The sequence below is a fragment of the Polypterus senegalus genome, chromosome 10, assembly GCF_016835505.1.
Source record: "Polypterus senegalus isolate Bchr_013 chromosome 10, ASM1683550v1, whole genome shotgun sequence".
Lineage (NCBI taxonomy): Eukaryota > Metazoa > Chordata > Cladistia > Polypteriformes > Polypteridae > Polypterus > Polypterus senegalus.
In genome coordinates, this window is record NC_053163.1 from 171,150,736 (window position 1) to 171,172,644 (window position 21,909).

The window sequence follows — 21,909 nt, forward strand, 5'->3', positions numbered from 1 at the left end:
GATAGATAGATATGAAAGGCACTATGAAGAAGATGATAGATAGATAGATAGATAGATAGATAGATAGATAGATAGATAGATAGATAGATAGATAGATAGATAGATAGAAATGAAAGGCACTATGAACAAGATGATAGATAGATAGATAGATAGATAGATAGATAGATAGATAGATAGATAGATAGATAGATAGATAGATAGATAGAAATGAAAGGCACTATGAAGAAGATGATAGATAGATAGATAGATAGATAGATAGATAGATAGATAGATAGATAGATAGATCTTTATCTTAGGACATTTGTCTTTTTATAGAAACTCTTTAAATTAATAAATACATAAATAGATAGATAATAATGTATACACACACTGTGGTCTGAGCACATGACTAAAAAAGCTTTGGCCTTAACAGTCCCAGTCACAGCGAGGCATTATTCAGACGTTTAAGTGTTGGCATAATGGAGCCCACTGTTGCATTTCTTAACACACTTCAGCTGCGTAATTCATTGGCTGAACGTCCTTAGTGTTAAAGTGTCACAGAGAGAGGATGTGCAGTTTTCTTCATAATGGCACCCAGTTTTCTCTTCACTGTCTCCTCCACCACTACCTCCAGAGTGTGTTCCATAACTGAGCCTGCCCTTTAAATGCGTTAATATGTAGTAAGTGATGTTACCAACCCAGCACACCACACAGAAGATGTGAAGGATGTTCAAGTTCAAAGTTTATTGTCATGTGCACAGTAAGGAAACACTTTTCCCTGTACAATGAAATTGCTTCTTTGCTGTCCACACCAAATGCCAAAACCAACGTATAAAGACAAACATAAATAATAAGTAACAGAGGCAGTATAAAGTATAAAGTGTAATTGTGCAGGTAGGTGTGTGATGCACAAGTCTAATACAGTTGTGTGAGGTCGATAGAATGAGGTGGACCACGGTTATAAACTCCAGTCAGTTTTTTAGGAGTCTAATGGCCTTGGAGAAGAAAGAGTTCTTTAGCCTGGAAGTCCTGCTTTTCATACGTCTATAACTCCTGCCTGAGGGTAGAAGTGTGAATAGTTCATGTTGGGGGTAGGTGGGGTCCCTGAGGATCGAGGCAGTTCTCCTGCGGACTCTGCAGTTGTAGATGCTCTGCAGAGAGGGCAGTGTGGTCCTTGTGCCTTCTCTGCAGGCGTTTGCGGTCCATAACAGTAGTGTTGCCGTACCACACAGTGATGCAGCTGGTCAAAATGCTCTCAACAATGCGGCTGTAAAAGTTGCAGAGGATCTTAAGTCGACATACCAAACTTCCTCAGCCTCCTCAGAAACTACAGCAGCTGTTGAGCCCTCTTGACCAGCTGTGTGGTGTTGTGTCACCTCCCTCATTAAAGGAGCACAGACTCCGAAGGAAGAAGAGCCTACTCTTCCCTTCCTTCTCCAGTTCCTCTCTGTTTTGAGATCAGTCCAACTTGCTATTGATGATGACCTGACCCCAAACTTCAAGTTCTTGTTGGAGTGGACCACCTCTACATCCACTCCCTTGATAGTAACCAGATGTACAAGCTCTCTGGTGCAGCAAAGTCAATAAGTATTTCCTTAGTTTTTGGTGTTAAGTTGCAGACAGTTCTCTTTGCACCAAAAAAAAGTTCTCCACCTGATTCCTGTGGAATCATTTGAGAATGTCTGACTGTGACTTGAGCTGCTGTTATTTTTATAGTAGGAGGAGTACAGAGTGAAGAGAAGAGCAGACAGGCCTGTTCCTGGTGGTGCTCCAGTGTTGCTCCCACATTCCTTGGGTCTCACAGACTGGTGGTCTGCCTGACAGATAGTCCATCATCCAGGACACCACAGGCTCATCCACCTGCATATCTCTGCCTTGACCCCTTAACAGGGATGGCTGGATGGCACTGGAGAAATTAAAAACCATCCTCCTCACAGTGCTGCCAGCTTTGCCTAGCCTTGTGGAGCAGACAGATAATTGCATCCTCCACTCCAATCTTTGTTAGATAGACAAAACTGCAGAGGCTCCAGGTGGTCTACCACAAGAGGACTCATATAGTCCAAGGCCAGCCTCTCAAATGTCTTCATGACATAAGTGCCACTGCTTTGCAGCCCTGTTTTATTCCACTCTGCTATGGATTTGATTTGTCATTTTGCACAATACATCTTTTCCGGTGTCTACATTAGTTTTTGATAGTGCTCGCTGTGAAAGGGGCTATATCATTTGAAGATTAGTCAGCTGCTTTATGCTCGAATCCTGTACATTAATCCACTTCAACAAAAACAAGAAATACATAGTACAATAATTACACAAAAAAGAGAAAGAACAATTCTGACATTGCTACACTCCTACACCAGAGGACGACATTTAAAAGGGACCTTGTGACAGCACCGCTCCTGTTGCATGACAGTTTGAATTAGAGACAGCTTTCAAGACAAATAAATGAAAGGTTCAGACCATAGGTTATTTGTTTAAGATGTTTATATCCTAGTGTAACCTGCAGAAGTTTGTAAACCTAGAAGTTTGTGAACATTATTGGGTGCGCCTATTCTTTTTATCATAACTAAACACATGAGTACTCACCTCAAGGGAAAAACAGCAAATATTAATTCTAAGAAATCAGAAGCTTAAATGATCCTGAAAAAGGTGGTCCTCTGCACATTCTGCAGGGATGTCGAAAATCAAAATGGTAGAAGGCCTCAAACAATACTCAGACCAGTACTCCATACTGGTCTGAATAGTAACCTGATCCTGAAATCCACAATTCTTTTAGATTGTCTGCAAAAGAACTCCCGTGAGCCTACTGTCATTGTCTTCTACATTGTTTTTGACTCTTTTGATGGCAGAGGAGGAGTCCTCAAGAAAAGCTGGGGGACCAACTGAGCCACCTCGTTTACTGTCAAGGGCCAAATAAAGGGAACAAACTAAGTGCTCGATGGCGTATGTTTTATCTTGGTAGAGTAATATATGTATTGCTCTACTTTCCCCTATTGTATTATTAATATGCAGCCTTAGAATGCCTAATCTCACAGACTTACCACTGTATATAACTAATCCCCACCTTCCCTTCTATATCTATAACCTCAGGCAATTAGATGTAGTAAAAAGACAAGCAGGAGTTAAGTTACACATAAAATAATGTATTACTGATAATATTCATAAATAATAACAAAATGCAAAGTACATTTGAATATTGGCAACCATACAACCTGATAAAATGGTGATGTGTAATTCAGGTGGCACACAGACTTGCAGTTACTTAAAATGTCTCTAGTTAAGGCATCGTTGGTGCTCAGCTTTCAGCCACATGTCTGTTCAATATGGCTGCTGAGCTGAGCTCTTCATTGTGTGGTCTTCATCCTCACAGGTTAACAAGAGAGATGCTTCTTCATCATATGTTAGTTAGAGAGAGAGATGCTTCTTCATATGTGGGTCAGTCAGAGAGAATGTGGTTGAGCAAGTACATTTATAGATGTTCTCTCCAATTCCTAGAACCAATAGGACATCATGGTACTTAAAGGCCTCTGAGACAAGCCAATTCCAAACAGCCATATCTCAGACCAATGGGAGCAATAGTACATTTAACACCTGCAACCCCCCCAAGACCATATGTTAAGCTAACCTGGCTTTGTGTGGGAGATCAAACTGGTTTAAGACACATCCCCCCAAATCCTGTCATAAAATTACAAAGAGACAGTCGTAAAAAGGGGGATGGGGGAAGGCAAACACGAATACCTCTCACCACTTGGTTTGCCTAAATTATAAATAAAGACATACAAAACATTTATCAAGTTATATGCAAAATCTTACATCACAACAGCGTAAGAATGGAAAACAGGTGTATAAAACTGCCTGGATATCCTGCTAGGCTTGTCTGCCTTAAAGTCTCAACTGAGCAGTTCAAGATCAGGGGACGTCTGACATGCACGAGGTCTGCTTAGCATCTGAAGCCATTCCTTCCAGGGATGTCAGTATTTGTAGGTCTTGACCAGAAAAGGCGGGGTTTTTCAGAGGATCATGGGCGGGGCTCAGTTACCCTCACTGGGTGTTTTCTCTGTAATGGAGAGGGAAAAACACACAACAAAATTAGTGGCGGCAGCGCCCCCTCTCGCCCTGAGGCGGTATTGACAGTATCAGCAGAGTCTGATGGGTGATCCTCAGATGCCCATGCATAACACCTGATTCTGCAAATTTGATTCATGATTAGCATTTTGGTACGACGATGAGACAGATGTTTGCTTTTTGATCTTTGCAGGTCAGAATTTATTGTGCGACTGACATCAACAGTTACATCATCAGTAAAGAAAAGTGTGCCAGGACCTGTGGCAGCCATACATGCCCAAGACTTAACACCCCCCAACACCATGTTTTACTGATGAGGCGGTTTTTGGGATGATCCTTTTCGGCAGTTTCTCTTCTGGTCACCTCAATTGTTTGTCCTAGTTTATCTCTCCGATAAACAATAAAAGTCAGAAGTGATACCCAACAATTGAGGGGAGAAGATGTTTGGAGTCATTTGCAAGTACCTTTTTCTTGTAGGTTGAATGTGTTTTTTTACATGTATTTCTGCTCTCTTCTCGGATTGCATTTAGAGACTTGTTTGCTTAGGACTGCCTTTTAGGTGACTCCTTTTTTTGCTCTTTTAAGTGTTCTTGTTGTATATTTTTATTATGATAAATAAATCTTCCATTTGAAAGATTCATTGGTTGCCCTTGTGTACACAAGCCAGGGGTTTAAAGTCATCCTCCTCCTTGTCAGGTTTTTTTTAACATTTCATTACATTTTCAACATCTATGCGAGCTTCTCATTTTTTAAGGCCTGCTAGGCAGGAAACCAGCAGTTAGCAGTTGGAGTAAACTGAATTGGGGTGGGCCTCATCTGGGCATCCTCGCCTGCCAAATGTGGATCATTTTGGAGGCCTCATACCCATTTTCACCACATTTTGACTGCTAATCACAATACAGAGGTTCATTGTGACAGCTAAAGTCAACACCATGCTAAATTCAGTCATCCATTTCCTAAAAAAGGGGCTCAGATATTCCAAGTGGCATGTTGACTTTTATTCTTGCAGTTTCAAAGCATTTGCATTGTCTGCTGAAATGTATGGATGGTGGTAATTAGACACTTAATAAGGATTACAAAGCTGTAGTCTTTGTTTCTGGTTAATACTAAGAGTTGCTCTAATTTATTTTGCTGTGCTACAGTTAGGTCAGACTCATTAGAAACTACAATGCAGGCAGTGTGGCAAAGTGGTTAAGACTTTGGACTTCAAACCCAGAAGTTGTGGGTTTAAATCCCACTTCTGCCACCACTGTGAGACCACAAGGAAGTTACTTCATCTGCCTTTTTTCCATTTGAAGAAACAAAAGAAGCATGGCCAATCATATCTCAAATGTTGTAAGTCACCCGGAGTACTAGGATGTTGTACCGTGTTAGCCGTTATGTACGTAGAGAGAAGTCAAGCAAACTAAAAAGATTACAATATGCAGCTTTTGAGGCAACTCAGGCCCGTTCTTCAGGCGAGATGTAATTGAAGAAGGGGTCTGAGTTGCCTCGAAAGCTGCATATTGTAATATTTTTAGTTAGCCAATAAAAGGTGTCACTTTGCTTGACTTCTCACTAAGTCACCTGGATAAATGAATCAGTCTAATAAAAAATATGAAGTCCTGCATGATATTAAAACAAGATGAGAAAAACCGGGAGTGGTCTCCCCTAGACTTTCACGTATACTCATAGATGGGGATGGATATTTGAGGAGTAAACCGCAAGACAATAATTAAATTCTTTTATTATGTACATTATACAACCATCAACAATAAATCAAATCAAATGAATAATATATTGAACAATAATTATAAAAGTAAAGTTGAATAAATCAGATCTGTAGCTGCATGAATAAAAAAGTACCACTTACGGTTAGTGGAAACAGCTCAAAAGTTAAAAGAAATCTATGTTTTGTACCTGATACTTGTATACAACATTTGGTTGACCTAAGTGAAAGCGTACTCAAGTTATTGTGTTTACATACACACTCACACACACCCACACACACACAGGCACACAGACATAATTCCAAAAATGGTATTTTCAGACTCAGGGAGGTGTAAAACATCGAGATTTATCAAAATCTGGAAATCAAATTTGTGGACGATTACCAATACCTTTCCAACGAGAAGGTAAATTGTACTCGGGGAGGTTTCAAATGTCGAGATTCTTCAAAATCTCAAAATGGAATTTTTGGACGATTACAATACTTTCCCTAAACTTCGTATATGAGAAATTAGAAAGATCTCACAACATATCCCATGCTTTTCAAACTGAATTCTCAATTTTGTCTCTTCTTACCTCAGTTGTATCTTGTGGCTTCTTTTTGTCTAAAGCTGTTTCTCCTAAGGCAGCATTTCTTAACCTTTAAATATTTGCGACCCTAGTTTTCATAGTAGTTTTAATCGTGCCCCCCCCCCATGCCCACTAATACCAATTTGTTCTTTTTTAATTAATGATATATCATAGATGCATAATTTATTATACCTACTTAACTTTTATCAAGATTTATCTAACTCTATATTTATTTTTCTAGTATCAGTATGGGTATCCGAATCAGTATCCGCAAGGTGTCTAGACATTCCTTTAAAGATAGGATGAGAAGTGCAGTCATCCAGGAGGGGCTCAGAGTAGAGCCACTGCTCCTCCACATCGAGAGGAGTCATATGAGGTGGCTTGGGCATCTGATCAGGTATCTGATCAGGATGCTTCCTGGACGCCTCCCTGGTGAGGTGTTCGAGGCACGTCCAACCGGGATGAGGCCCCGGGGAAGACCCAGGACACGCTGGAGGGACTATGTCTCCTGGCTGGCCTGGGAATGCCTTGGGGTTATCCCGGAAGAGCGAGAAGAAGTGGCAGAGGAGAAGGAAATCTGGGCCTCTCTGCTCAAGCTGCTGCCCTGGATAATGGATGGATGATATCAGAATGTTGTTTAAGTTAATTTGTTTTGGTTTCAATAGATAGTTTCGATTATTGTTTTCTTTTTTTCACATCTTCACGTCCCCCTTTTTGTTATTTCGCGGCCACCTAAGTTTGAGAACCACTGTCCTAAGGAATTCTAGAACAAACATCTATCCATCCATTATCCAACACGCCATATCCTAACTACAGGGTCACGGGGGTCTGCTGGAGCCAATCCCAGCCAACACAGGGCGCAAGGCAGGAAACAAACCCCAGGCAGGTAACGCACATACACACACACCCACACACCAACCCACAACTATAATCTTAACGAACGTGTAATCGAGCAACACTCAGGGGGTCTTCCTCAGGATTCTGTTGCCCCCCAGTAACGTCACCTCCACCTATTTTTCACTCATAAGCGTAACGTAAGGGTGTGTCATAGTGTCAGAGATCCAGTAACGAAGCTCGAGTTCGTGCCGCTCGTGGTGGGGCGGTGCTTCAATTTGACGCCCTCCAACATATCTTAATATGTTAACCTATTTAAATAGAAAGTTAAAATTACGTATAGAGAAGAATTAAGATAGATTTATTCATATATAGAGAAACAGCAATCATTTTTCACATATAATTATTTATAAGTATCAGCTACACAAGAATATAGTATAAACGCACTGATAAGCCGTCTTCTAATTATTAGTTTAATAATACAATTACGTTGCGAAATCCAGAACCAGTGTAGTGTACAGGTGATAGGTAGGGATGTTTTCTGCTCAGAGGAAGAACGCATTCGGATTGATAACGAAACGAAATTATAAATTGTAAATTAGTTGTTTATTTTCCTAGAAATTATTATCGGTGTAATGTTGATATTTATTTTTGTTAATGCCTGCTATGTCTGATGACATCACAGAAGGACAATTTGAAAATTATTTTTGAAGCATTTGTGGATAAAAATCAGAGAATTTGACTTTCATTCATGAGTGATATTTTTCCAAACCTTGCTATTTCACACAAATTCTACTTAGCCCATTGGTCAATAATAACCGCCCCTACAAACAAGTCGACCGTCGGACCGCCCACTCCGCCCGTCGCTAGCTACGACACAGCAGAGAGAATTTAATTGTGCAACCAACTGACTTTATGAGAAGATTTAATTCAGTAAACTGAGCAATTATGAAATTACCGTTATATCGATTAACTGGAGTCTTACTTCAGCTTTGTTACGGTAAGCATCTTCTTTAAATTCCGAGGACAAGAAGCTTTGCGTTTCTTTTCGCTAATCTTATCGATATAATCTTTGCACATATTCTGCGTTTAGTTCTGAAGTCACTTTGGCAAGAATAGTTTATAGCAAAATAATTATTTGGTGAATGAAATGATAGTTTAGAAAAGGTGCTTCCCTTTTAAAATCGAATCTCCGTGTGAGGAATGTTTAAGACGTGTCACTTAAGTTTCACCGCTCTTTATTTTTATCTTTTACTAGCAGAATACCCGCGCTTCGCAGCGGAGAAGTAATGTGTTAAAGAAGTTATGAAAAAGAAAAGGAAACATTTTAAAAATAATGTAAGATGATTGTTAATGTAATTGTTTTGTCACTGTGTGTTGAGTGTTGCTGTCATATATATATAGACACAGACACACACAAATATATACATATATATGCATATATATACATATACATATATATATATACATTGTGGTGGATTGCCGGCATTTTACTCCGGCCCTCACCCCCTGGCCGCTAGGAGGAGCTCTCCCGAGAGCATGTACGGGCCCCGAATTCCAGCAGGGCCTCATGGACTATGTAGTTTTTATACACAGCCCTGCTGGATACCTTGGGGGCCACTGGGAGTCGCTGTTGGGAGGCCAATGGACTCATTTGGGCACCATGACCCGGAAGTTCATCACAGGAAGAGCGACGGGCTTCCGGGGCAAAGAAAAGTACTGTTTACCCTGACCCGGAAGGAATAAGGACTTGTGGAACTGTTGGGCAGAAAGACTTCCGGGTCAGGAGGAATAAAAGGACTCTGGGAACTCCCAGACAACGAGCTGAGCTGGGTGGTAGGAGGGCCATGCGTCTGGGAGTGGAGGATTGTGATTATTATTGTGATTAATGAATATAGTGGAGTGGAGGGTGCTTGGTGCACATTATTATAATAAATATAATTATTGTGGCAATTTTACCAGGTGTTTGGCGTGGTACCTGAGGGTTCAAGGAAGCACTACTGCCCCCTACTGCGACAACATATATACATATATACATATACATATATAGCAAAATACCCGCGCTTTGCAGCAGAGAAGTACTGTAGTGTGTTAGAGAAGTAATGAAAAAGAAAAGGAAACATTTTAATAATAACGTAACATGATTGACAATGTAATTGTTTTGTCATTGTCATGAGTGTTGCTGGTATATATATATATATATATATATATATATATATATATATATATCTATCTATATGTATATATCCATCTATCTATATAATCTATATATCTATATCTATCTATATATATGCATATCTATATCTATATCTATATATATATATACCTATATATCTATATATATATATATCTATATATAGTTGTTTCTGGGGGTGCCAGAATTCATTGAGGAAGAAAAATTAAAAAATTATTTGTACAAAATCTTAATTTATCTATCCATTCCTAAATAATTAAATGGGCAGGCTATTTCGTATCAGTGCAATACGCTGCTTGTTAAAACGGATGACTCCTAATCTTACGTGCGCTTAGTGCGGCGTGGGTATTATGAACTATCGTATTTGTTCAAGTTCTATTTAAATTTTAAATATAAGTAACTTTTATTTGGTCGACAGAAATATGTTTAGTAGGAATGAAAGTTAAATTTAATCATCATTGCATAAATTTTTCTTCACCATAGAAATTTAAAGACTAAATCCAACTTCCATTCCTACCAAATAATGCAAACAGTACGTGGCACGTGCTTCGCCCTAATTCTGGGCTCATCAGGCAGTACACACTCACTGCACCCACTCTCGCGAATCGAACCTCAGACGTCAGCGCTAAAGGCGAAGCCTCTCATGTTGCGCTAGGGTGTGTGGTTCGTTTATTTGACAGTATGTAGCTCGGGGTGTGTATATATTGATATATATATATACATGCAACGTATAGTTTTGTCCAGGAGGAAAGCAATGTTGCCTGAAATCAATGGCAACCTTTTTTAGGTTGTGTCCCTGAAACTTATTAATTGTCATCGCGAAGCAGAGCCTTACTGGAAATTTGAGGCATTTCAATTGAAATGGGAGATCAGAGGGTATAACGGTGATGCTATCAATGCATTCAGAGTGTGGCGCTCTGCTGTTTTTTTGTGTAGCTGATATCACATAGCCTCTCCGCTGCTTTATAAACGAACGCCATATAAAGCCATCACCTTGTCAATTGTGTAATGCGTTTTTTGAACAGGTTTGATGCATGGAAGTGATCACTTGTACTGCATTCAGTAAGTTCACGTGAGCTGCTCTGTTGTGTGATGTTGCGATATCCACGGCTTAATTTAATGGTAGCTAAGACTCGGCACTTAAAAGTTTCTGGCTGTACTCCGGTTGTAATATGACGAAGCTGCGCGAGCTCACTTTTGAGAATGCAATATAGTTGTCCAGGAGAAAAGCAATCTTGCCTGAAAACAATGGCATCGTTTTGTAGGGTCTGTCCCTGAGACTTATTACTTGTCATCGCACAGCAGAGCCTTACTGGAAATTGGAGGCATCTGAATTGAAATGGGAGATAAGAGGGTATAAAGGGGACGCGAGGAATACATTGAGTGTGGAGAAACTCTAGAGACAGCGTGTGTATTAACTTGTGGATTTTTCTGTGAGTACTTGGTGGCAATGTGACGAAGTTGCTTCGGAAGACGGCGTTAGCCGCGGAGCTCAGCTCAGAGCAAAATGAGGTGAATGGGAATGGAGATGATGACGTGACTCCCCCACCCGCCTTAGCTGTCAATCCCTCACAAACACAGTCTCTCGGTATTTGCATAAGCACAGCCCCTCACCTGCAATTTTAACTTAGTTACAAAGTGATCAAAACTCTCGTTTATATCCTGCATCCTCTCATTAAACTTGTATCCTGCATTACCCGTGGGCATGACAAACGCCAGCGGCAGCCTGTCTATGAACTTAATTTAAACTTTAGGTTTACACCATGCTTTGTTTCCGAAGTAGCAGCACTCATGAATATGGTTGTATATGTCACTCGCTCGCTTCTTATTGTTTCGCTGCCTTCTCAATTATATAATGCATGTTTTCTTCCAAGCTTTTTGGAGCTCTTCCTGGTTTTCTACGTACTGCGTTGATAGTCAGTTCACGTGATTACGTGGTAGGCGTGATGATGTCACATGAAACTCCGCCCCCATGGCCATCCAGCTCAACTCCATTACAGTATATGGAGAAAAATAGCTTCCAGTTATGACCATTACGTGTAGAATTTCAAAATGAAACCTGCCCAACTTTTGTAAGTAAGCTGTAAGGAATAAGCCTGCCAAATTTCAGCCTTCTACCTACACGGGAAGTTGGAGAATTAGTGATGAGTCAGTGAGTCAGTCAGTGAGGGCTTTGCCTTTTATTAGTATAGATTCCGCTGTCTAGATCTACTGCCCCTTGCGGTATTCAAAACTGCGCCATCGTGGGTGCTTTTAGAATTATTATTATTATTATTATTATTATTATTATTGTTGTTGTTGTTGTTGTTGTTTGCTGCTGATTTTGTTGTTTTAAATACAATTCAGAGCTTTAACATCACGTTCAAGGCAAACATTTCATATCTTCTGATTATTCATAATCAGAATGTAGTTTAACAGTGAATTGGAGAGACGGGACAGTGGGATGGATGAATAGAAATTATAATCTATACTGTAAAAATATCTGTGGATATATTAATAATAAATTTAGATGAGCAAGACCCTGTTCTTTTCCAGATATCATAACATATGAAATATGTAACAGATCAATCCTAATGAAGACCCCTAGAGTACAGCTGCCCTAATCATCACCCAGCCCCACTTTACAGAACAGTTAAATTTATTGGGGTGCCTTATTTCCAGCCTCTGCCTCAGCCTAGTTGCCTTATCTTGAAACTAAAATCTTACTTACCTAAACAATCTCATATTTCGTAAACCAGCAGAAATGAATTACATGTTCACATTTCAGAAAAAAAAAAATCTAGAAAAGCACAATCACAAACATTCATGAAAAGTTTAATTTCAGATGACTGCTGTCAATTATTTGAACATCTTGTATGCTACCTGCAAATAGTTTCAAATTGCAAAAACAAAAAAAAAAAAAAAAAAAATGTCCAGACGCTACTTGGCAGACCTGAGCCCCCTTTGTGGCTTTGCTGAGACCTTCACTGAAACTCAAGAGAAGTTCCTTAAGTGAAGCATTCAGGAGAGAAATCTGAGAAGCAGCAGACAAGAGACACGGTCTCCATTTTATTTCTTTCGGATCTCACTGTTGTCGAGGAGGAACTAAAAAGATATGAAGGATATCTCATTTTTGGATTTGTCATTCCTGTGGAAGGTTCTGACACTTATCTGGATGTAGAAGTACCAAGTATTTATTTATGTATTTTTACTTTTCACTATGCATAAGGGCGTCAGTCAAGTAATATATTCTTAGATCACTGGATTTGCTTCCTCTTGAATATTCTATACACAATTCTTCATGATTAAAACAGTTAGTCAGTCATTATCCAACCTGCTATATCCTAACTACAGGGTCACGGGGGTCTGCTGGAGCCAATCCTAGCCAGCACTGGGTGCAAAGCAGGAACAAACCCCGGGCAGGGCGCCAGTCCACCACAGGGCACACACACACACACCCCAAGCACAAACTAGGGACAATTTAGGATCGCCAATGCACCTAACCTGCATGTCTTTGGATGGAGGAAACCTACCCAGACACAGGGAGAAAATGCAAATGCATGGAGGACCCAGGAAGTGCACCCAGGTCTCCTAACTGCAAGGCAGAAGTGCTACCCACTGTGCCACCCCCTAGAACAAACATCTGTGACAAAGTTGATTCTTAAATGAAACATCAATGAAAATCTCTTTTAAGTCTCAAGAGCCATCAAATATCAGTAAACAATTTCCATTGTGCCTCTAAGAGCCTCTCCCAGAAGGTTACAAATGATAAATTTTCAACATAAGCATGTGGGGTATCATTTTAGACTATTTCAAGGTCAGTGATATCATTATGATGTTATTTGTGACTGTTGATCCTTTACTAGAGATCTAGCCCTCCATGGACCTCATTCAGAGTGTGAAAAATGACAAATTTCTATTACAATCGAGACAATTTAGCATTCATACATTCAAACTGAAGCATACAATGTACTATATTAATTATTTCACACAAATTATTCTTGTTTATTATGTACCTCTACCCCATGAAGTACATCATTACATTTCTTATGAACACCACAAATAAAGCCATCTTAGGCCAATTCAGACTATTTTTGTGTTTGTGTGAGTTATCAGTTTATAATGGGCCTACATAGTAATAATGTATTCGATGTGTGTGCTGAGTGCATGTTATTTTCATTGTTCCATTTACTGTTCCTTATGCGTACGTCAGTGAATGTTGTCCCTGCAGAGGGGACGGATGAGGGAGAGACACCGCAGCCCCAGGATGGAAAGCAGCTGTTCACATTCAGTTACATCTGGCTCTTTACTATTTAAACGATCAGGAGGGAAAGAGGAAGGGAGAGGAGGAAGGAGAAAGACTGAGATTTCATTTAACGACAACAGGTAATCAATTCCTGCAAATTTTCACATCGCGCATTGTGACCAGTTTGTTTCTCATTCCGCCAGATTCACTACAGCTCAATCACAGGCAGAAACCCCGGGGTTGGACTTCATTATTCATCATATGCCGAGGAAACATGGTGAGATTGTTCCGTTTATTCAGGAGATTCAAAAGCATCCATTATTTCTTGATCAGTCATCCGTTTTCAGGACAGTAATATACCCGGACTCAAGTTCACATTCATTTTCATTTCAGTATTCATTCATTATTGTTATTTGTGTTTTGTGTTTGTTATATGTTACAGGGGCAAGGGAGGGTTTGTTATTGTGTATATGGTGTTGGACATTTAACCATTAGTCAAATATAACACAAGTAAACACAAAATGCAGTTTTTAAATGATGGTTTTTATTATTTAGGGAGAAAAAAAAATCCAAACCTACATGGCCCTGTGTGAAAAGTAATTGCCCCTTGTTAAAAATAACCTAACTGTGGTGTATCACACCTGAGTTCAATTTCCGTAGCCACCCCCAGGCCTGATTACTGCCACACCTGTTTCAATCAAGAAATCACTTAAATAGGAGCTGCCTGACACAGAGAAGTAGACCAAAAGCACCTCAAAAGCTAGACATCATGCCAAGATCCAAAGAAATTCAGGAACAAATGAGAACAGAAGTCATTGAGATCTATCAGTCTGGTAAAGGTTATAAAGCCATTTCTAAAGCTTTGGGACTCCAGCGAACCACAGTGAGAGCCATTATCCACAAATGGCAAAAACATGGAACAGTGGTGAACCTTCCCAGGAGTGGCCGGCCGACCAAAATATACCCCAAGAGCGCAGAGGCGACTCATCCGAGAGGTCACAAAAGACCCCAGGACAACGTCTAAAGAACTGCAGGCCTCACTTGCCTCCATTAAGGTCAGTGTTCACGACTCCACCATAAGAAAGAGACTGGGCAAAAACGGCTTGCATGGCAGATTTCCAAGACGCAAACCACTGTTAAGCAAAAAGAACATTAGTATGGCGTTATTTCAGTGCCACTATTCTGAGCGCACGTAAAAAAAGATTGCAAGTGCAAGTGTTGCATTTTGAAGAAATTTATTTTGGCGTACAAAAGCTGAATTTGAGTGAACAAAATTCATTGCTGCGTGCAAAAAATGTATTTCAGTGTTTGCACTTATCCATATACACACACACAATTGCACCCCCTCTCGCTCAGTTTTTCATTTGCGCTTGCTGCAATGTGTTGCTAGCGCTCACAACATTCTCTGCTGCAAGCGCTCAACTCTCTGTACACCGTTATAAGTGTGCCACAAAACCAACCAATCACAGACTTGGTTTCAAAAATTCTGATTGGCTCTTACGGTCTCCAATCAGCTGCTAGCTGCTGCATTCGGAAACAGTCCGAAATGTAGCTAAATCAACTAAACTCAATTAAACCCCAATTTTAAAATAAAATAATTAAAGATATTATCCGCAAATTGGGGTTTTCAAAATGCAACACTTGCACTTGCAATCTTTTTTTACGTGCGCTCAGAATAGTGGCACTGAAATAACGCCATACATTAGGGCTCGTCTCAATTTTGCTAAGAAACATCTCAATGATTGCCAAGACTTTTGGGAAAATACCTTGTGGACTGATGAGACAAAAGTTGAACTTTTTGGAAGGCAAATGTCCCGTTACATCTGGCGTAAAAGGAACACAGCATTTCAGAAAAAGAACATCATACCAACAGTAAAATATGGTGGTGGTAGTGGTATGGTCTGGGGTTGTTTTGCTGCTTCAGGACCTGGAAGGCTTGCTGTGATAGATGGAACCATGAATTCTACTGTCTACCAAAAAATCCTGAAGGAGAATGTCCGGCCATCTGTTCGTCAACTCAAGCTAAAGCGATCTTGAGTGCTGCAACAGGACAATGACCCAAAACACACCAGCAAATCCACCTCTGAATGGCTGAAGAAAAACAAAATGAAGACTTTGGAGTGGCCTAGTCAAAGTCCTGACCTGAATCCATTGAGATGCTATGGCATGACCTTAAAAAGGCGCTTCATGCTAGAAAACCCTCAAATAAAGCTGAATTACAACAATTCTGCAAAGATGAGTGGGCCAACATTCCTCCAGAGCGCTGAAAAAGACTCATTGCAAGTTATCGCAAACGCTTGATTGCAGTTATTGCTGCTAAGGGTGGCCCAACCAGTTATTACGTTCAGGGGGCAATTACTTTTTCATACAGGGCCATGTAGGTTTGGATTTTTTTTCTCCCTAAATAATAAAACCATCATTTAAAAACTGCATTTTGTGTTTACTTGTGTTATATTTGACTAATGGTTAAATGTGTTTGATGATCAGAAACATTTTGTGTGAACAACATGCAAAAGAATAAGAAATCAGGAAGGGGGCAAATAGTTTTTCACACCACTGTACTTACACACCTATTTTACATATCTGTTTTTATTTGCTTGTGTTTAAACCATCGATTGAGGGGAAAATATTTTTTGTTAGAGGTACGGCTTTGTATATGTAGGTTCGCCTCAGTAATTCATCCAGGCCACAGGTCTTGGTAGTGTAGCTGCCGGCTGGGAAAGGGGTCGGCCATTGCAAGTTTACCCAACATGGGCAATGTGAATCTGTAAAAATCTACAAAGACCCAGGTAGAAAGTGCAGACCTCACATAAACTGACCTGCCAGTTGCTATCACTAATCAAGGATCCACCAACATGTAATTGATAAGAAATCCTGTTCAAAATGGAAACTGATATGAAATGTCAGTCACCTTTAAACTTTAAGTATGAAAATTGAGAACTGAAGTATGAAATGTCAATATGTGAATTGTGATATTTACTTAATGGGTAAGAATATCAAAGGCAAATAAAACAGCTAAACAGTATAAGCTTGAGCTATTTGCTTCTATCACATTATACTTATTAATACCCTACCCACTTAAAAAGGTTGAAATCTAAATAAAAAATGCAGACCTTGTGTACCAGTTGTGTGTCAGTAGGTCATCCTTTGGGCTCTTCTGAGGAATGGACTTTCACCCCAGGCTGAGAGGGGGCACTAGGGCTAACCTTAGGCTCATTTGTTCCCTCCACAGTGCCGAGAAGGTGCCCATTGAGGAACCTGACTCCATCCCATCTGGTCCCGACACCACATATTCTGTGGTTCTCGAAATTGTGGAATGATTTATTAACAGAACGCACCACAGGATGGCGCTCCTTCCCATTGTGACTTTGAGAGACTTTATCAGCCTGACGCAAGGATCCTGAGTTTATGTTTGCTCACCGCCATTTTGTTTAATCGTTTGCTTCAATTAAATGAGAGAGACCGGGTTGGCGCCCCAACATTTCACCTTGTGGACCTGCAGTTCCTTCCAGTGACCACACAGTGCACCGTGTTTTGGACTGTATTTTGCATAGCAGATTATGCAATGGCTTTTGATGTGACAATAGTCAATTCCTTTAATTTGATATGGTAGGGGTTTTACCAGTACCAGCCTCAGGTGGGCCGAGGTTCTCTCACTTACCTCATTGTCCATCCAATAGCTTAGTTTTTACATTTTTTTTCCTCAAATAAAAATGATACATACATGCATATTAATACGCATATATGATAAAAACATTAGTTGATTATAAACTTACACAGCAAAATGTTAACTTTATCACTGGAGGTATTCATTTATTTGGGAGACCCGTAATTGGATGACAATTATAATATATTAACTGTAAAAAGTCTGGGGTCCTAGAAGCTATTGAAATCGTCAGAAAAAAAATTGAAATGTAGAGATGTCAAGTAATTGAAAGGAACTACTCTGGGCATCTCTCTCTTAGGAGGATTTGTTTTGCCAACGTGCTTGCATCATTTGTGCAATAGTGGAGGGGGGAAAAGTAAGATGGACACCGTGTTGCCGATGTGCTCACCTCGCTTGTGTATCCTCTAAGGCAGAGCCCTTGCCCCAACTCCACTTCTCACTTCCAGGCCGGACAGACAGATACACACACTTCCACGCGTAGACGTTTACACACAAGACTAGTTATGTAAGCCCGTTCTGTAAAAAGCCCGGAGTCCTAGTAACTATTGAAATTGTCAGAAAAAAACCTAGAGATGTCAAGTAATTGAAAGGAACTACTCTGGGCGTCTCTCTCCTAGGAGGTTTCGTTTTGCCGATGTGCTCACATCACTTGTGTATTAGCGGCTAAGCGACTGTCTTTCTTCGGAGGTTTCGTTTTGACGACATTCTTGCCTCGCTTGTGAATCCTCTGATGTGGAGCCCTTACCCCAACTCCACCTCTCACTTCCAGGCTGGACAAACAGACACACACACTTCCACACGTAGACGTGTATATATAAGACTAGTTATGTAAGCCCGTGCTGTAAAAAGCTGGGGTCCTAGAAACTATTGAAATTGTCAGAAAAAAAATTGAAATGTAGAGATGTCAGGTAATTGAAAGGAACGACTCTGGGCGTCTCTCTCCTAGGAAGTTTCGTGTTCCCGACATGCTCACATTGCTTGTGCAATAGCGGAGGGAGTAAAAGTAAAAAGGGGTACCATGTTACCGATGTGCTCACCTCACTTGTGTATTAGTGACTAAATGAGTGAGTCTTTCTTCTGAGGTTTCATTTTAAATGATATGCTCACCTCGCTTGTGTATTAGCAACTAAAGGAGTGAGTCTTTCTTTGGAGCTTCAGAGATTTTGTTTTTAGCGATGTGCTCGCCTCACTTGTGTGTTAGCGACTAAACGAGTGAGTCTTTCTTTGGAGCTATCATTTTTAATGATGTGCTCACCTCGCTTGTGTATTAGCAAATAAACAAGCGAGTCTTTCTTCGGAGGTTTCGTTTTTAACGATGTGTTTGCCTCACTTGTGTATTAGCGACTATATATATAAGATATGTCAACATAACAAGGTTTAGAAAATAAGACTAACTTAAAATGTTTGCCAATCACAACTATCAACAGGAAGTTATCAACTAGTACCGCACACATTGAGCACCATTGAAATGATTTGTAAAATTCGCCAAAAACAGTTGCTCAAAAACAACGAATCGTTTGCGACTCGCCTGATGATAGCTACGGTTGGGTGTTAAAAGATGGAGATTCATGGCAGTGGAGCCAGTGAGTCTTGGACTGTGTAGGTGTGTGTGTGACTGAGGAGCTGGAAAGACGAGGGGTGTTCAATGTGTTCTGTGATTTTTGAATTTGTTCAGCTGCCCTGCATCAGCACTCTGCAGATGATTAATAGGACGCCACATTCACACATGTTTAAAATGAAGCCAGAGTGGGATAGAGGGAAAAATTTTAAAAAAAGATCAGAAAGCAATGAAGAACAAGAATGAAGACGCGGGTGTGTGGGGAGGTAAGGAGGCAGAACAGTCAGTAGGCCAGTGGAGGAGAGAGGGAATTGCGTACCCAGGGGTGGATCGTCCCGTGATGAGCAGTTTGTAGAAGTGAGGACGATCGTGGGGGAGCCAACTAAGGATCCTGTAGACGACAAGGAGGGCATGATTAAGATGGAGGCTCAGCTTAGACTATCCTGACAGATGCCAAAAGAGGCAATCAGGGTGGGAGCCAGAGATAAAGACCACAGCTGTCAACATCTCCAGTCAACTGGAAGACTCACTGAGGGAGTTGAGGAGGTGAAAGGAGAAAGACGTTCTGGGCTGACAGGAGGCAAAGTAAAGGGAACCTGAGGTCTGCTTGATCTCAGTTGTTTTTTTATGAAACTCATTTATTGTTGGTTTTCACCTTCACTGACATAAACTTGGTTTTTATCATGAATAATTTATGTATTCAAAAGCACCACACTTTGAATTGAACACTGGCCTTTTTATGAAACAATAGCACTAGCACTTTTGCACCTCACTCTTCCTGTGTCCTCATTGTCAGGCTCATCCTCAGTTAGGACTCTCACCACTTCTGGGTCCTAGAAGTGCAGTCTCATAAGAAAAAGAGTCTGCTCTGCTCGTTCTTCTATAGTTCATGTGTGTTCTGAGACCAGTCCAACCAGTCATTGATATGGACCCCTGTGTACTTGTAGCAATGCATCACCTCCACTCCCTGAATTGTGACCAGATGTAGAGTCTTGTTGGTGTGAAGAAAGTCAATAAGCAGTTCCCTGGCTTTCCTGATATTAAGAATTCTTAAAGACAATTATTAAAGTAGACTCCTCTGTTTCACCCCCTTTATCAATACACCCCATGAGTGCTGAAATATCAGAGAATTTCTGCAAGTGACCTGACCCGCTGTTATAATTGCAGTCGGAGGTCAAGCAAAAAGGAGACAGGCCTGCTCTTCATGTTGCCTTAGTGGTACTTACCTGGTCACCGGTATCGAGATAGCAGCTTGTGAAAACAACTTTAAAAGAGCGCACACAAAGGTGTGATAAGAGTGTTATAAGTACACAATTGTTGTTATCTGATAGGAATAGCAGAGTCAGATCTCGGAAACGACTTATTCATCGATGGGAAAATCATACAAAGTAAAACAAAGAGAAAAGTGACCTTAACTGGGTGTTAAGTAATGGAATTTGGAAAAAGGAAAAAAATATGTATATTTAAAAATATATATATATATATATATATATATATTTATTAATATAATATTGTGAATGTTGTTCTTAATGTGTTTTGTAAGCTGTCCTTGTGTGCCTATCTATCTACAGTGCATCCGGAAAGTATTCACAGCGCATCACTTTTTCCACATTTTGTTATGTTACAGCCTTAGGCCAAAATAGATTAAATAAAATTTTGTCTTTAGAATTCTACACACAACACCCCATAATGACAACATGAAAAAAGTTTACTTGAGGTTTTTGCAAATTTATTAAAGATAAAAAAAAACTGAGAAATCACATGTACATAAGTATTCACAGCCTTTGCTCAATACTATGTCGATGCACCTTTGGCAGCAATTCCAGCCTCAAGTCTTTTTGAATATGATGCCACAAGCTTGGCACACCTATCCTTGGCCAGTTTCGCCCATTCCTCTTTGCAGCACCTCTCAAGCTCCATCAGGTTGGATGGGAAGCATCGGTGCACAGCCATTTTAAGATCTCTCCAGAGATGTTCAATCGGATTCAAGTCTGGGCCACTCAAGGACATTCACAGAGTTGTCCTGAAGCCACTCCTTTGATATCTTGGCTGTTTGCTTAGGGTCATTGTCCTGCTGAAAGATGAACTGTCGCCCCAGTCTGAGGTCAAGAGCGCTCTGGAGCAGGTTTTCATCCAGGATGTCTCTGTACATTGCTGCAGTCATCTTTCCCTTTATCCTGACTAGTCTCCCAGTTCCTGCCGCTGAAAAACATCCCCACAGCATGATGCTGCCACCACCATGCTTCACTGTAGGGATGGTATTGGCCTGGTGATGAGCGGTGCCTGGTTTCCTCCAAACGTGACGCCTGGTATTCACACCAAAGAGTTCAATCTTTGTCTCATCAGACCAGAGAATTTTGTTTCTCATGGTCTGAGAGTCCTTCAGGTGCCTTTTGGCAAACTCCAGGTGGACTGCCATTTGCCTTTTACTAAGGAGTGGCTTCTGTTTGGCCACTCTGCCATACAGGCCTGATTGGTGGATTGCTGTAGAGATGGTTGTCCTTCTGGAAGGTTCTCCTCTCTCCACAGAGGACCTCTGGAGCTCTGACAGAGTGACCATTGGGTTCTTGGTCACCTCCCTGACTAAGGCCCTTCTCCCCCGATCGCTCAGTTTAGATGGTCGGCCAGCTCTAGGAAGAGTCCTTGTGGTTTTGAACTTCTTCCACTTACGGATGATGGAGGCCACTGTGCTCATTGGGACCTTCTAAGCAGCAGAAACTTTTCTGTAACCTTCCCCAGATTTGTGCCTCGAGACAATCCTGTCTTGAAGGTCTACAGACAATTCCTTTGACTTCATGCTTGGTTTGTGCTCTGACATGAACTGTCAACTGTGGGACCTTCTATAGACAGGTGTGTGCCTTTCCAAATCATGTCCAATCAACTGAATTTACCACAGGTGGACTCCAATGAAGCTGCAGAAACATCTCAAGGATGATCTGGGGAAACAGGATGTACCTGAGCTCAATTTGGAGCTTCATGGCAAAGACTGTGTATACTTATGTATATGTGCTTTCTCAGTTTTTTTTTTTATTTTTAATAAATTTGCAAAAACCTCAAGTAAACTTTTTTCACATTGTCATTATAGGGTGTTGTGTGTAGAATTCTGAGGAAAT

General features: G+C 40.6%; 1 long non-coding RNA gene across 2 annotated transcripts in view; it reads right to left on the reverse strand.

Moving 5' to 3' along the window:
* Window positions 1-3,723: 3,723 nt before the first annotated feature.
* LOC120538073 overlaps window positions 3,724-21,909 on the reverse strand; it is a 30,647-nt gene continuing 12,461 nt past the window's right edge. For both annotated transcript variants that reach the window (XR_005635436.1, XR_005635435.1), the window contains exon 3: window positions 3,724-4,033. This is a non-coding gene — a long non-coding RNA (uncharacterized LOC120538073). The remainder of the gene's footprint in view (window positions 4,034-21,909) is intronic.